The following is a 14942-nucleotide window of genomic DNA, read 5'->3' on the forward strand; positions in this document are numbered from 1 at the left end:
CTCAAGTCTTCACGATTAAGAAGTTGTTTAAGAACCATCTCACAGGTGTTCTGCATCTCCTGCTAGAGCTGCCCTGTTGAACAGATGGGAGTGCAGGTACCAAGTTCAATGCTGTTGATACTCCGCAGGCTCCAATCTCAGGCCTGCCTTCTAAAACTTCTGGTTCCTAGTCCCCCTTTAGTGATTATATAGGCATTAGTCCTGTCCATGCTAAGACCAGGTTTTCCCTGTAAAGCTAAAAGTGTGTGTGTAAGAGGACAGATCAATGGGTGAATGGAAGGAAGAAAGTAAAGCAAGCAAGCAAGGCACATGGGCAAAATAGTAGGGGTTTTGAGCTCTCTCCAGAAGCGGCATTAGTATTATGTGAGAATGGCAGCTATGCTTGGCACGAACTGAGCTGAAAACCAGATCAATGGTAGGAAAAAAAGAAAATTAGGCCATGGAAAGCAAGCTATCTGACGGATGTGAGAGAGGTGGATATTTGAGAAGGTTAATCCTAGTAGGGAAGACAACAAAACATATGAAGGGAGTCTAATGTGTGCCAGTTTCCAGGAAAAAAACATTTTTAACAGCCATTCTGCTACAGCGGCAATCTCTAAGTAATGGGCAAGCACTGACAAAGATTTGGCTGACTAGATCTTCTCTGCAGCAATACAAACCACACTGCTTACAGAAAAGAAATTAGTAAAATAATCTGATGTTCCAGATTTTATTACTTTTGGCTAGTTGTAGTTGAAAGTGAGACCCTGCAGAAGACCTCTTCAGGGTCTGGGGATCCATGTGAAATGGTTGTAAGGTCTAATGAAAACCCTGGGTAGGTTACCTAAATATATGCAAAAAAATTCATTTGGTGTCAGTGTTAGCAGTGGGTTTTGTTCAGTGTTATATTTTGCGGTGTGTTTTTCTTGGGATCATGGAGAGGAAATACCAGGATCTTTAAAATACATTAGCCCAAATTTGGAATACTTACTTTATACATTGCCTCCATGTGACAAATTAAATTTCAGGGCGATCTGAATTAGATTTTGGAGCAAGTAAAAGGGTCAGCCTGAGGGTTGGTAGCCCTATCGATAATGGAGCTTGTGTTCTAATATGAAATTAATTCAGCACATCCTGGTTTACATGGATAATTTAACACAACGGCTTTCAAATTTGCTGAGACTGAAGGCTAAAGTCTCAATAAGTCATTTAAAACATTTTCAAAAAATTGAGATATAGTAATTTTTCAGCTTACCTGACTCACAACTAGATTTTGTGCCAAAACTTTGGAATAGAATCACTTCACTCCTTTTTAAGTCCTGCACTGTTTAGAGCCTGTACTGATTTAATTTTTTTTTTAAGTGCAGCTATAAATTGTTTGTTGTGACTGATAAGCAGGGCAGCAAGAAACACACCATGTCTTTGTAGCTTCCAAGTGTGCTTACTGCTATAAAAACCAGCTTGATGCAAACGTAAACCCAAGCTGCTGATGCAGACTCTTCGCAGGAAAGCCCTCAGAGGAAGGGATGTGTGTAGATGAAAAGCAGAGTTGATTGAAACAAGGAGGTCTGAAATTAAATGCAATGTTTCTGGTCTTTATTACAAAATCAGGAGATGGTTCCTTTCCATCTTGAATTCTCCAGATGTGTCTGACCTTACTCTTCTCCTGCTGGTCAGCTGCTTGGATATATTTTTTCCTGCGCAATCATCTAGAAATTTTTCAGGAAGGTTTTGGTTGTGTTTGTGGAATATTGTAAGTTAGATAAAAATTCCATATGCGTTTCAAATATGCTTCAAATAAATTTAAAACTTGAAACAGTTGGACCTTTCATTACCTTTCTGTATTAACTCTGTTGCTAAATTCTTCTTGTTGCTCAAGTGAAGCTGAATTTGCCCTTTCAGTACTTCTGCAGAACTAAAACCAGGGGTAAAGCAGAAGCAATATTAATCTTCTTATGCCAAGGGGAAAACAAGTCTCTGCCCCTGTGGTCCATCTCTAGGCTAGAACTGGAAGAGCTCCCACTTTGTTTAGTGCAGTTCAAACTTGTCACTATAAGCGGATTTTTGCCAATCTGGTCTCAAAGTCTGTCCCTGCTGCCCCTGCAGCCCCTTGCAACTTCAGCTCCTGTTCTGTTCTCTGTTTTAGAGATCCTCACACCATTCTCCTCACCTTAGAAATTTTCAGTACTGCACTAAATTACATGACTAACATCTCACAGGCACGGTTTGTTTCTTCAGTAAATACCAAGAGATGGGAATCAGAAATAGAAGATCACTCTCTGTGCCACAGGGAGAATGTGGTAACATGAATACAATCTCTAGCTCCTTTCATGTTTGTGGGACTTTCCCTTCCTCCATCCTCCCGGTCCCACAGCTCTGTAACCACATCGGGAATATTAAGAAAAATAGGTAACCGATATAGTGCAAGCATTCTAAAGGAAACACACAGTTACTGAAGTCTGAAATAACTTGGTCTTGACATAAAATCCCCACCAGGTGAGCAAATCTAGTTGCCCTTAGCAAGAAAGGGTTAATATACTGCAAATCTTGCTTTGAGCAACACTATCTACTGTAACAAGATTGAAAACCATGTCCAGTCCCACAGATGTTTTCTGCTTCTTGGCTACTTCAGTTGTTTCTTCATCAAATTAGCTCTCTGGAGTCAAGATAAAGATGCAGATGTCTTGGGTATGTTTACATGGTACAGCAGAGATCTCTGACCCGCTCTGTTCCACGTACACAGACCTGCACAGCTCTGCATGAAGATGCCAGCTCAGGTCCCAAAAGCAACATATTAGCTGCATCTGTGCATCATTTGGCATACGCTTCAGGCTTACTTCTCAGCGCAAGCTGTAAATGCAGCAAGGCACTCTCCAATTCCAAAGCCAAGCTGGCCCTGGACGTGTACAGATCTCCACGCTGCCTAATTTTTAGACTCCTTGTTTTCCAACAGTTGTGTTTGTTTCTGAATTGGTGCATTTTCATGTCTCTTATGAAATAGGGTCAATTCGAAATGTTACTTTTAATTCTAGCATTTTTCTGCTCATAAATACAAGGTTTTCTAAATGGAAATTTGTTTTGAAATAGAAAGGTGGTCTCTGTTTTCAAGCAACATTTGGAGGGCAGAGAAATGTTTGAGCATTTGATAACTTTTGATAGGTTCTTATTCCTTAAAATCTAGGGGCTAAAATCACCACTATTTCCATAGCACCTAAAGACATTAACAAGGGCTAAAAGCAGGTGGCAAATACTGCATCACAGTCCATATACTTACTTTCTATTAAAAAAAAGACAAGTCGGTATAACCAAAAATCAGAATAAATGGGAAAAAATTCACAGCTGTAGCAAATGGCAATAGATGTGTGCCCAAGCCCTTCGAGTGCTATGTTGCTGCTGTGCCGTGCTGGAAGAGGAGCTACATGAGGACTCCAGCGCGGGTATGACCCTGTGGAACAGGGAGGAAAGGCAAAGGGCAGCCAAAAGGTCTTGCCATGATTCTGAGAAAGAGTGAGGGTGTCTTCACATGTACTATCATTGTTCACACAGCTAAATCATGTGGAAATTATTTTTTTCCCGAATTTATATTAATCAAAATGGTTCAATCTGCAATATATTCAAAACATGCAAGAAATATCAGGAATTTCTATCACTGTGTACTGGCCTGCTGTGCACAGTAAGTAAATCTTCCACTAGATTTGACTTCCAGCAGGAATCTGTGAAGGGACGTGTCACTCTTACTGTGCACTTATTTTTGCATAGCAGATTCATGCCTTCCTGGAATAGACCTGCTAGTCAGCAGCAGCATCTGGTATCATCAGAAAGTTCTAAACAAATATAGTATTAGATCAATCTGTTCATCCTAGAAGAATTTTAGTTCCTCTTGCTGTTTCTGTTATGGGGCAGTTCTTCTTTTACCACGTACAGCTTGCATAGAGATACAGATAAAGAAGCAGAACAAGTATGTTGTTATTTTTTTTCATTTAAGAATCTAAGTTACTAAATCATTTAAGCATATGCCTAAACTCAGTGGGTTTTAACAAGATTTAGCCACATGCTGAAGGTAAATAGGTACTTAATGCCTTTTGAAAAAAATTGATATTTAAGGAAAGCACCTAATGACAAAACAGTACCTTTTTTCTGTAGGTAAGAGGCTTCAGTTCAATGCACCAGCATGCTATTAAACTTCCGAGATCAATCTAGTTAGTTCTCTTGCATGCTGCAGAAAGAGAAAGACGGCAGTCACAGTTGTCCATGTTTTTATATTCTATAATAATAATGATCCTTCAGTCTCCTGTCCTAGCCTAATGGCTGACCCATCCGCTCCTGCAGGCCTAGTGGGTGTATCTGGATAACCATAACTCGCCCGGTTCCACTCCGAGCTGCTTTAAAAGGTGACTGTTTTCCTCAACTTACCATACTACAGTTATTTGGGTACTCGAATTTCATGGCCAGTGGTCACCTTCATGAATAAAATTTCATTACAGTAGCCTAGCCTGACTTTGCCAAGCTGAGCATGCTGTTAGCCTGGCTCCACTCTATAAAACTATAACACGTGCAGTACAGTAGGTTAATGATTGCGTGAGGGAGACTACTGTTACCTTCCCAGCTGAAGGTTATCAGCTTTGACAGCATTTGCTGCTGTCCAGTGAACCATAAGCCATATTCTAAGAGTACTTATCACTTTACTGTTGTACTGCCATGGCAATTCATGAGCACTTTGTGAGAAAAAAATGTGAGCAGGGCTGAGGAGGACACATGACATTTTGGAAGGGAAAAAAAGGTATTAGGCGATGCTAACTCATCAAAATAGGCCATGCAATAGGCCATAAAAGAGATGAAACAATAAGAGAGGCATCATAGTGGAAATAACTACAGCACCATCCATGTCAGTCAGGTATGTACTTTTCATTCACTCCCAAACCTGCCTGATTTGAAAGCAATTTTTGACATTTGTGCTCCGTTAGAACACTTCTTGCCAAGAGAACACTGTATAGTTTCACAAATATTATTGAAGTCTCACACAGTGCCTGTAAGGTAGATCAGTGAAGTAATCTCATTTTTTCAGATGAGTAAATTACAGCATAGAAAGGTGAGTAGGTTTTTTTTCTTTCTTTTTTACCTTGAGATCACAGCAAGCCAGCTTTAAAGCCAGAAGCAAGATTCCAAGAGTCCTGGCTCCGTCATCCTGGTTTTATAACCTGCACTGCACTATCTCTGATTTAACAGAGTCCTGGTAATTTTTGTGCATTAAATTTCATTTCTGATTATGAGTCAGATGTGTCTATACTTGGTGCTAGTCCCTATGCATTAAAAGAGAAGGAGGAGGTGCTGCTCAACAGGATTATAGTTGCTAATGTTTTGCCAATCAGCCTAAAATATTCTTTAGTAGTCAGTTGCTGTTGTTCTTACCTTGATGCCAGCAGTGTAGAGAAATATTTGGAAAATCATTGGTAATACTGGAAGGTTGAAGAGATTTCCATGTTACCAAGCTCATGGATATCCCATGATTTCATGTGATGCCTCATCCTGAGGGAAAGCCGTGATTTCTCATGATAAAGATAGTCCAAAGACACTTCCATCCACAGAGTAGGAACTTGTGAGCATCTGAACTGTAGCTCCTATGAGGTACAGCAGTGCTTCCCACAGCTACAGAAATGTGTATTGACTAGAAATAATACATTTTGCATTAGATAAAGTACACATTAAGTAAAACGTTTTTATTTGGGAATGTAGAGAGAGTACTGAATGACTTTATTTGTAGAGGTTTGACTGGCAACATCATGGTCCTAATCAAAAAGAAACCCCTAAGAAGTTTCCTTTTCAAAAGCAAAGGGCTAAGCACTAAGATTTTCTGACTAAAAATATAAAATCAGTCATTCTGTGGAATGTATATTTACAATCAGTCATTAGAAATATAGAAAGAACTGAAAAAAATTACAGGGGAATAAAGATTGACTCAATTGACAGCGAAATATTAAATATTAGCGGTATTCATAATAACAAGGGATATTACAGAGGGCTTGCCAAACTTGTGAATTGTCCAAAATGACTGACTGAATCAGGAAGTTAAACAGCCTCGGGCAAAGCAAACTATATACCAGCAAGGGTCATAACGGTTTCCTCATAGGATTCAGCTCTTTCACTTTGCAGTTGAGCTGGGTTTTTAGAAATAGTTTCAGTATGCAAACTTAAAGGTCTTGGTCTAGCAGGTTATTAGGATGTTACTTTTAGCAGCTTTGCTGTGTTATCACATTGTGTGTGAAGGCTACACCAGCTACGCAATGGTTAAAGATCAGAGGTTTAATTAGCCATATTTTACTGGGCTTGCCTTTAGGCCTCAGAAATAAACGGATTAAAAGAAGAGCAAAGTAAAGGGGTTTTTTATCTTCCATGGGACCAGTCTCAGGATCGCGGCCTGTCAGAGTGCTGTGTACTGCACCTATGCCGTTGCACCTAGTACCATTGCATTGCTTTTTCAAGTTGTGGCAGTAGAATTAATTTCTTTTATTCTATCTGTATTCCATTGGCACAGGAATTACTGAAAAATTAGAAGTGATGTGAAACACTGAGAAACTAGTGATCACTTTCCTGGTGTGGAGGTAAACGTACATCTATATTCAGAAGTCTGCTGACAACATTGTACAATATTGCATATTTTCTGTGATTGATTTGAGCAACAGCAAGGGTCTAACTGCAGCTCAAGTACCCTATTCACAAGATGATAGTGCACTGTTAACTGAATCAGAGCTAAGACTAAGCACTACTTGAAGCTTATTACCATTCAAGTGAAACCAGTTAAAAAGCTAGCACCAATTTAGAGCTAGTGACCTTGAGCTGTGAGTGTTGTATGATCAGATGCAGCTGAATACGGATTTGGCTCAGCTGAGGCATAGGCACGAACTCACAGTAAAGAAATTATAAGTAACAAGCCACTGCATGAGAGGCTCCATCTGCCTTGCTTTCAGCCCTCATTCCCCACAAAATCAGAAAATTGATGGTAAATGCACAACATCTTATTGTCCATGGGTGGTTAGAGAATTCCAAATTGAAGGGGGCTGAGGTTATTCTTGCCTAGCAGATGAAACGCTAACTGTATTTCAGTGCATTTGTGTATAGCAATGGAAAACATAATTTATCTGGGATGTCAGGAATGACATTGCTTTTCATTAACCTTAAATAATGTTATGAGGCTTTGCTCTACTACTATGTAGGTACATGTACTGTCAATTTCTGTGCATATCTATAGATACAGAATTAAGACAGTGTTGGAAATTCCTCAAAACCTTGCTAGGAGAAACCTGTTAAGAGCTTATAGCAGGTATTTATTTTATGTTTTAAAAATTCAATAGACTCCAGTTAATCTGCCCTCTGGTAATCCACAGAATAGCGATTGAGCCAGACATTTAGCTGGTGTAATGTAGTGAAGCTCTCTGAAAGCAACAGTTAGGCTTCTACTCTAAGATATAAGAGGCTTACCCTCAATTCCCTAATTTACCACAGATCTCTTGTGTAACCTTGGGCAAATTCCTTATTTCTAGATGAAAAAAAGGGTTTACAGGCATCGAAAAAAGTTTGAATCCTGACAATGCTCAGACTTCCTACATGATGCGTAAGGAGAGCAAGGCTCATTAAATGCAAAATAAAAACCGCAGTGGCTGGACACTAGGGAGGCACCCTCAGCATCCTCACATGATTTCTATATGGCTTTAGGAAGCCAATTCTATGAAAGAAGGCATAACCCTACATATTTCCAATGAGAATCCTGTGGTACTGCTTACATCAACAGCAGAGCACCTAGTTTCTTACTGGTCCTGAAGATAGGTATGAATTACGGGCCAAGCTGTTCAGTTCAGTCATGACAAAAGCCTTTGTGGGCAGACACGGAAGCAAAATTTTCCAGTCTCTGGTCAAGCCACAGCTGAGAACATGTTTCAAGCATCAAATCTCTGGAACTAAGCATCAAAAGAGGGACTTCAAAGAAATTAATGACTCTTAACATTTAATCTTTCTATTGTTGCTTCACAACCTCAATATGGAATTGGAAGGTAAATGCATTAAGGAGTATAAAGCATTCAGTTACTGTAGCAATGGGGACCATATAAGTAGCTAAAATTAATAGATGCTGTCATTTATAATTGCTGAGAGTTTGAGCACCAGAGTGCATTACAAGTGAGTATGGTGGGAAGGTTTGAGCTCTTCAGAGTTAATAGTCCGACCTCTGATCCATACAGGTAGAGCTGTGGGGGGACCATTGTATGGAGATGAGCCAGACTATAAAGGTCTACCCTGCAGATGAGACTGCAGAATAGGCACCTTCATAGCAGCGAAGCAAATACAGAATGTAGATGCTCTGTAAGCAAATGGTCAGCTGAACAGTGATGTTGGCACCCTTTCTGTAGCTTTACATTTCAGTTCATGATGGAAGAAAACTTTATTGTGGACATAGTTCCAGGAATAAGTGGATGGAAAACATTTTAGGGAACAATTCTATCATTACAAAGTGTGGAGAAGTGGGTCTGGCAGCAATTCTAGAGGACAAAAGAAAATGAGAAACACGTGGGAGAAAATATTAAATCAAATGAAAAATGTATGGCAGGTCTTCTGTGAAATTAGAGAAATGTTTTTGGGCAAATTCTGCAAAATTACCACAGGACAAGTATGTAAGGAGGATGGGTGTGTGAGCGTGCATGTAGTACGTCAGGAAACAAGGTTCATGCTTCCCACCTTCAGGATACTGCTTTGTCAAATGACATCTCACCATGAACTGAAAAGTTATTTGCTCTCTGTTACTCTGAATGTTGATAGCATTTTCTCCAGCCTTATCTTCTCCCCCTCTTCACATTTGACCAAGGACAGGTATTGATACCCACTTTGATTATTCAGGAACATTTTCTGACACTAAATCTCACTTTGAGAGAAGTGTGGCAATTTACAATTGAGTTACTTATTGCTGGATCTCAAAAGCTCCTTTAAGTAGGACTGCCAAAAGACAGTGATTTGTCAAGTGTGTCAGCGGGAGCTCAGCACTGTCCTTAGTGATAAGAACAACCTGCACTGAACTATTGATAACTCCTGGCATTAGGCCTTGCATAGAACAAAGCATGTATGGGAGAGCTCCAGCCATCTTAAACTGGTCCTTCTGTAGAAGACAAGCAGAAAAGGCTGAAACAGTTACTGCTCTGCAGCTGGCATATTTTCCTTATTCATTGTATGTGCTGTTAAACTGCACAAAGCCCCTACCAAAATCAGAGTGAACTCTGCTAGGCATCCCCTGTCTCTGTAATGGGGGTTGTTCAGGCAGGGAATTCCTGTCCAAGCTGGTGGTCCTGAGCAGACATTTGCACCATCCAGCACGTGTGTAACGAGTCGCTCCTTTTGCCTCTCCCTATGACCTCTGATACCTACTTCTGTAGGCAATGCAAATACCCATGTCCCGTCTCCTCCCAGCCAGGACTGTTGTTCAGCGGTTAGCCAGAACAAACACGGACCGTGACAGAGCAGGAACCGAGCTCAGGTTTGCTGGATCCTAGCCTGGTTTCACAAAGACTGCTTTCATGCTGGAATTCAGCAACGGTTTTCAGAAAGCATCAATGCAAAGCCAAGGATTACGATTCTTCTAAGCTGAGAGGTCAAAAGTATAGTTCGGCTCTGAATTTCATGCGTCTTTTTGAGGAGAGCTATGTGTACAATTTAGCAGTCTTTCTGCTCACAAGATCAGAAGTAGGGAGTGCACATAAATTAATGTCATTGCAAGGAAAAATGAGTGTCCAGAATTAGTAGAAAAGATGGAAGAACTCTTGCTCGTATGCAGAACTAACCACATTAGTAAGCAGCAACAGACTTGGTGTAACGCTCTAGTATGGGAAAACCTCTGACATATTGATCATGGTGGAAAAAGCAATTCTTGGAGGCTCTTCCTCACAGCTGTCTTCACAACAAACAGTTCAAATATTTTTATACTCTTCTACTGCATTAAATACTTCAGTAAAAAAAATCCTACATTGCTGACATTGGTGCATTGGTTCCCAGTGATAGCTGTGGTGAAAGCTCAAGTACAGACAAGCTGAAATTTCCGGTTTCCCTATAGGACACATGCTGTCTGTTAAGAGTGACCATGCACAGTACATCCAAAACTGTTCCCTGTTTTTGGAAATACCAGTGGGATTCCTGCAGTGTGTGAACTGTACCTTTTAGACATAATGAGAATTGTTTCACACAGCATTAAATTACTGGTAGCTGCATGGTCTTGCAAATGCCCGTGCTCCAGCTCCCTGGGTAAAACGTACTGCAGAGAAATGTTTGCCAAAAACATCAGTGTGGAGATGCAGCCAAAGCAGTAAGTATCTTTTGAGGTTTACAGCCATTCTGAGCAGAGATTCAGAAATTTTTACCTTAAGTTTCAGAGGAGCAACCAGCAATAATTTCACCCTGCTGCATCCTGATACCGAGAACATACCTTCTGCAATTTCTCTCCTTACTGAACTTAATTACAGTGAGCTCAGGCTCCATGACAGGTCGCTGTACAACCTGTTAGATTTATATACATGCTGCAAAACCCAGTGAACTGCAATGCAAAGCAAGTCTGAACTCCATGAGAAACGTGTGTGAATTCCCCTGCTCCACAGTACTCGAGGCTTAGCATGACACAGAGGTGACAATGCCATAAATCTCCATTTAGGCCACATGCATTAATCTATTAGCACCAGCTCTGCGGAAGTCCCGTAGGTCAGAGCCACGCGCGCTGGACAGCAGTCACTAACCATGCAGAAGTGTGGTGGAAGTAAAAGAAATCTGAATACTTTCTTCCTTAGAAGAGGGCTCAGTCCAAACATGGGCAGACTTTGGTTTTGTGTTCAGATTAAGAGACCGGATGAGCATTTGCCTCCCTTAGCAACAGGGAAAAGACATTATTCAGCTTTTGTTGAGTTACAGCATTAAAATCTGCATTTATTTGTTTCTTCTATTAACCGGCAGATATATAGCTGATTGTCTCCATTTAACAACGTAGCAAAATTTTCTCTACATCCTCTACTCTGACAGAAGGAAAATCACTGGTCTTTTGGTAGGTCCCCATAGCTCTGTCTCCACAATTGGAAAGAAGTTTTGTTTTGGGGGTTTTTTTAACTTCCTAGCTCTGAGGCAGTTAATGTGTGGTGAAATCTACAGCTGGTGGGAAATTTTTCCAGCAAAACACCTCTGATAAGCGAATACTGATTTGTCAAAATCAAAACTGTTCCTGGGAATCTGTTGTCATTCAATTCTAGTTCTGAAATTGTCAATGTATTGGGTTCTGCATTCTCAAAATGAAACCTAATGATTTTTTGGCTTTGAATGTTTTTTTGTTTGACTCGCACAAGACGCATAGTTTGAACTGTCCTTTTGTTAAAGAAAAAACAAATACACTAGGGAAATCCTAACATGGGCAAAACACTGTCATTTTTTACATGATACTAACACAAATACAAAATGCCTCATTCTGAAGAGGATTGTACCATAAATCCCATATATGTGTTCAGTTTAAAAAAAAAAAAAACAAAAAAAAAACCAAACAAAACCCAACCACACAAACCCTGTAACATTTCCTTCCCTAGCAGCAAAACACCAAAACAGAGAACTTGTATCCAAATGGCCCTCTTTAATAACCAACTGTCTGCTGAAAGACTGGTTCCTCAGTTCAAGAGTCTGTGTATGCCGTCATGATAGATGACACTTGCTGAGGCTTTACATAAAGACTCCTGTGGAACAGCGTAATTGGAGAGCTTAAAATGTGGCACTGGCTTCTTCTTGCTTTCTTTAAAATACTGACCTTGGTAGCTTTTCAGGCCATGCCTGTGTTTCCTGTAATGCGTTTATTTGATGTGAGCTAATATTTTTCTAAGCTGCTTTGTCAAGCGATTGAAGTTATTAGTAAAATTATGACAACACTTCTTGTCCCTTAGATGAAAATTAGTCTTTTACTTCATGTTATATATATGCTCAGTTTGAGTAACAGTAATCATAGAGGAACCAAGTAGTTCCATCATTTACCTTGGCATCAAACAATTTTTTTTAAACTAACAATCTAAGAAACTAGTGGATTTTCTTTTTAGAGGAAAGATGAGTAAAATGAACTATTAGCTATAAACCAAATTAAGCACACAGATTTATGAGCTTCTTTACCTTTAAAAACTAGACAGAGCAAAATCTGTTGCTATTGTTATTTTTATCCTGAGAAGTCACCCTGCGCTACACTATACTAAATGGCACTATGTACACTGCTCACTGTAAAACAGCTAAACATCCATGAGTCATTTGTTTAATCATTTCTGAGTTTTCATGCCAAGCACCTGCCTTTTAATTTGCTACAACCAACCTGAAACATCTGTCAGTTTTTTCCCCATGAATTAATAACTCTGTAATTAAAATCCAGCAGAGAGCTCAGCTGAGATTCCTGGTTAATTAGGACAGGAGATAGCCATGTGAGTGGCATGGCATTACATTCGTTGGAGAGGGCTTGGATTTGAACCAGGGTTCTGTGGGTGACATGGAGCTACTAGTCCATGATTTAACTACAAAGCTTTTGGATATTTGTTCCAGTAGCCACTACATCTATTTGTGGGCAATCAAATACTGCTGAAATTATTTAATCAGGATGCAGTACCTGAAAACTATTTTCTTTAAATGTCTATTTTTAAAGGATCTGGGTTTAGTTATTGCTATTCTCCAAATGCTAAGAAAATGAGAAGAAACAGCACTGAACTAAGCTCTTGCCTAGAGCTGTTTTGCACTTCAAGTGGCAGCGGGAGCATCACGAAGAGAAAATGACCTTCTTGGTAAAGGCCATACCCACTGCTAATGTGCAAAGGCTGAGGATTTTAGTTTCTTCCAGGATTGCTTTCTACACTGATAATCGCAATGGTGTCCGAATAATCAAGATTGTTCCCAGTGCTGAAAATATTAGGTTGATGCAGGTTGATTCCTGCAGCTTTTGAAAGGATTCTTACAACACATACTTGATAGGTAAGGATTTGGGGATTGGTTTTTTGCTTTTTGTTTTGTTTTAAAACAGCAGACAAAAATATTTGTTGTTATATCACATTTCAGCACACCTAAAGATGAAAACATCACTTGACCTCATCACTTGTCAGGTATTTTTTTAATTTTAAAAAGAGCACCAATTATTATCTCAGAATTTTTCAAGCTTGTTCCTTGAAGGCAAAGAAAATTGTATTGCTGCTAAGAGTGAGATATGAAAGATTTTTTCATGAACTTCAATAATTTGAAAACTAAATTAAACCAAACTTGTAGCACACAGTAATGTATACCATATGTAATCTGAATGTCCTGCTGTGTACCACAGAGAAAAAAAGTGTCATGATAACTCAGAAGGCTTTCCTGCTTTAATTGGACAATTGTGTTTTACTACTGTCCAAATTCACAAAGGATCCCCTACAAAATAAACTTCTTCAAATAGCCTCTTATGTAAAGAGATGTTTGGCCAATTCATATATTCTTCATTGTCAGCTTAAATGCGAACCAGTTATTTGCCATTTTTCTTTGTAGACAAGATGATAGAAAAGTTCCCTACTTCTCATATGCTAGTTTGCTGTAAATCTGAATTACTGAGTTCATATCTTATTTTCCATTTTGAGCTTGCTTTTTACACAGGACTATACATATAGCAGTTGCATCCCATTCATGGGAAAACTACTTACAATTCCTGTAATTTAAGATTCAGGGAGTTTTTTATTTCTTTATAAGTTTTCCTGTGAGATTCAAGCAGAGGATTCTACCTTGCAGTGCATAAGGTATAATTAATAATTAATCTCATATAGGAAAGTTGAGTCAAGACTCACAATATTTTGCACTATAATAATGATTTCGTTGTTTCTTTATAAACCTAGAATCCATTGCAGGAAAATATGCCTCTGGAGAGAAGCTGGGGGAACTGGATGATGCACCTTTGTCTCTGAGGAGGTGAATTTGAGTAAAGGCTTTGGTAAGTTTCTTAAATATACAACAGAATACTTAACTTCAGCCTTGATACAGGGAAAAAGAAGGATTGTTTTCTGAAAAGAAAGGGAGGAAAGGCAGGAAAGCTTTTGGATTAACACCACATCGTGAGGGCAGAATCCCAGAGGGAGGTAAATGTAGTATCTTTTAAAAAAAAAAGTGTGAAAAGATGCAAAAAACTTATTTCTGAGAGAATTTACACTCACTCATCCTCAGGTAAAACAAGGTACACATGGTTTTAGTTTCAAATTAGCTGTGACTCCCATAGTATGTTATTAAAAAAAAAATGTTTTTCACTTGGAATTCTCAGTGTTTTAGAAGAGGGAGAAATAGAGATTTGTCCAACTTCACATGCAAGTCCCAGGACAGTGACAGTGTACTGAGGCTGTGGTCCAGGAAACGCAGCACAGAACTGACAGTGAGAAATCTTGACTGTCATCCACTCATCAGTCCTGAAAAATACCGCACCCCTTACCCTCTTCTACCTTTCAAGAGCTTTGCATTGCATATACAGAGATATTTTTTTTAACATTTCAAATGACAAGAAAGCATTATAATGCTAAAGAGCTGCATCTGAACCACACTGTGTATATGAGAAAACCCAATATGGCTGATAGGGTATTGCCTTTTCCATAAACCATCCTTCACTTCTAGTAGCCACCGCATGCAAAATGAGGAGATTCGTTGAACAAGATTGCCCTCTGCAGACCACAGACACCTCCCTCCTTCGCTGGGATATTTGTTCCCCTCTTCCACACAGGCAAATTAAATATGCTGCTAACATGATGGGGTTTGGATTATTTTTTTAAAATAAAATAGTAATTACTTAAATAGATATTTGGGGACAGCTCTTTATTCGTAGTGAGCCTGAGTCCCAAACATTAATTTAATTTGCCCAAATAGCTCCTGATTAGGTTTGCTGTTATCTGAAGGCAATGAGCTAATGGAGATGATGCAGAAGGGATTTGATT

The sequence above is a fragment of the Gavia stellata genome, chromosome 22 (assembly GCF_030936135.1).
Source record: "Gavia stellata isolate bGavSte3 chromosome 22, bGavSte3.hap2, whole genome shotgun sequence".
Taxonomy (NCBI): domain Eukaryota; kingdom Metazoa; phylum Chordata; class Aves; order Gaviiformes; family Gaviidae; genus Gavia; species Gavia stellata.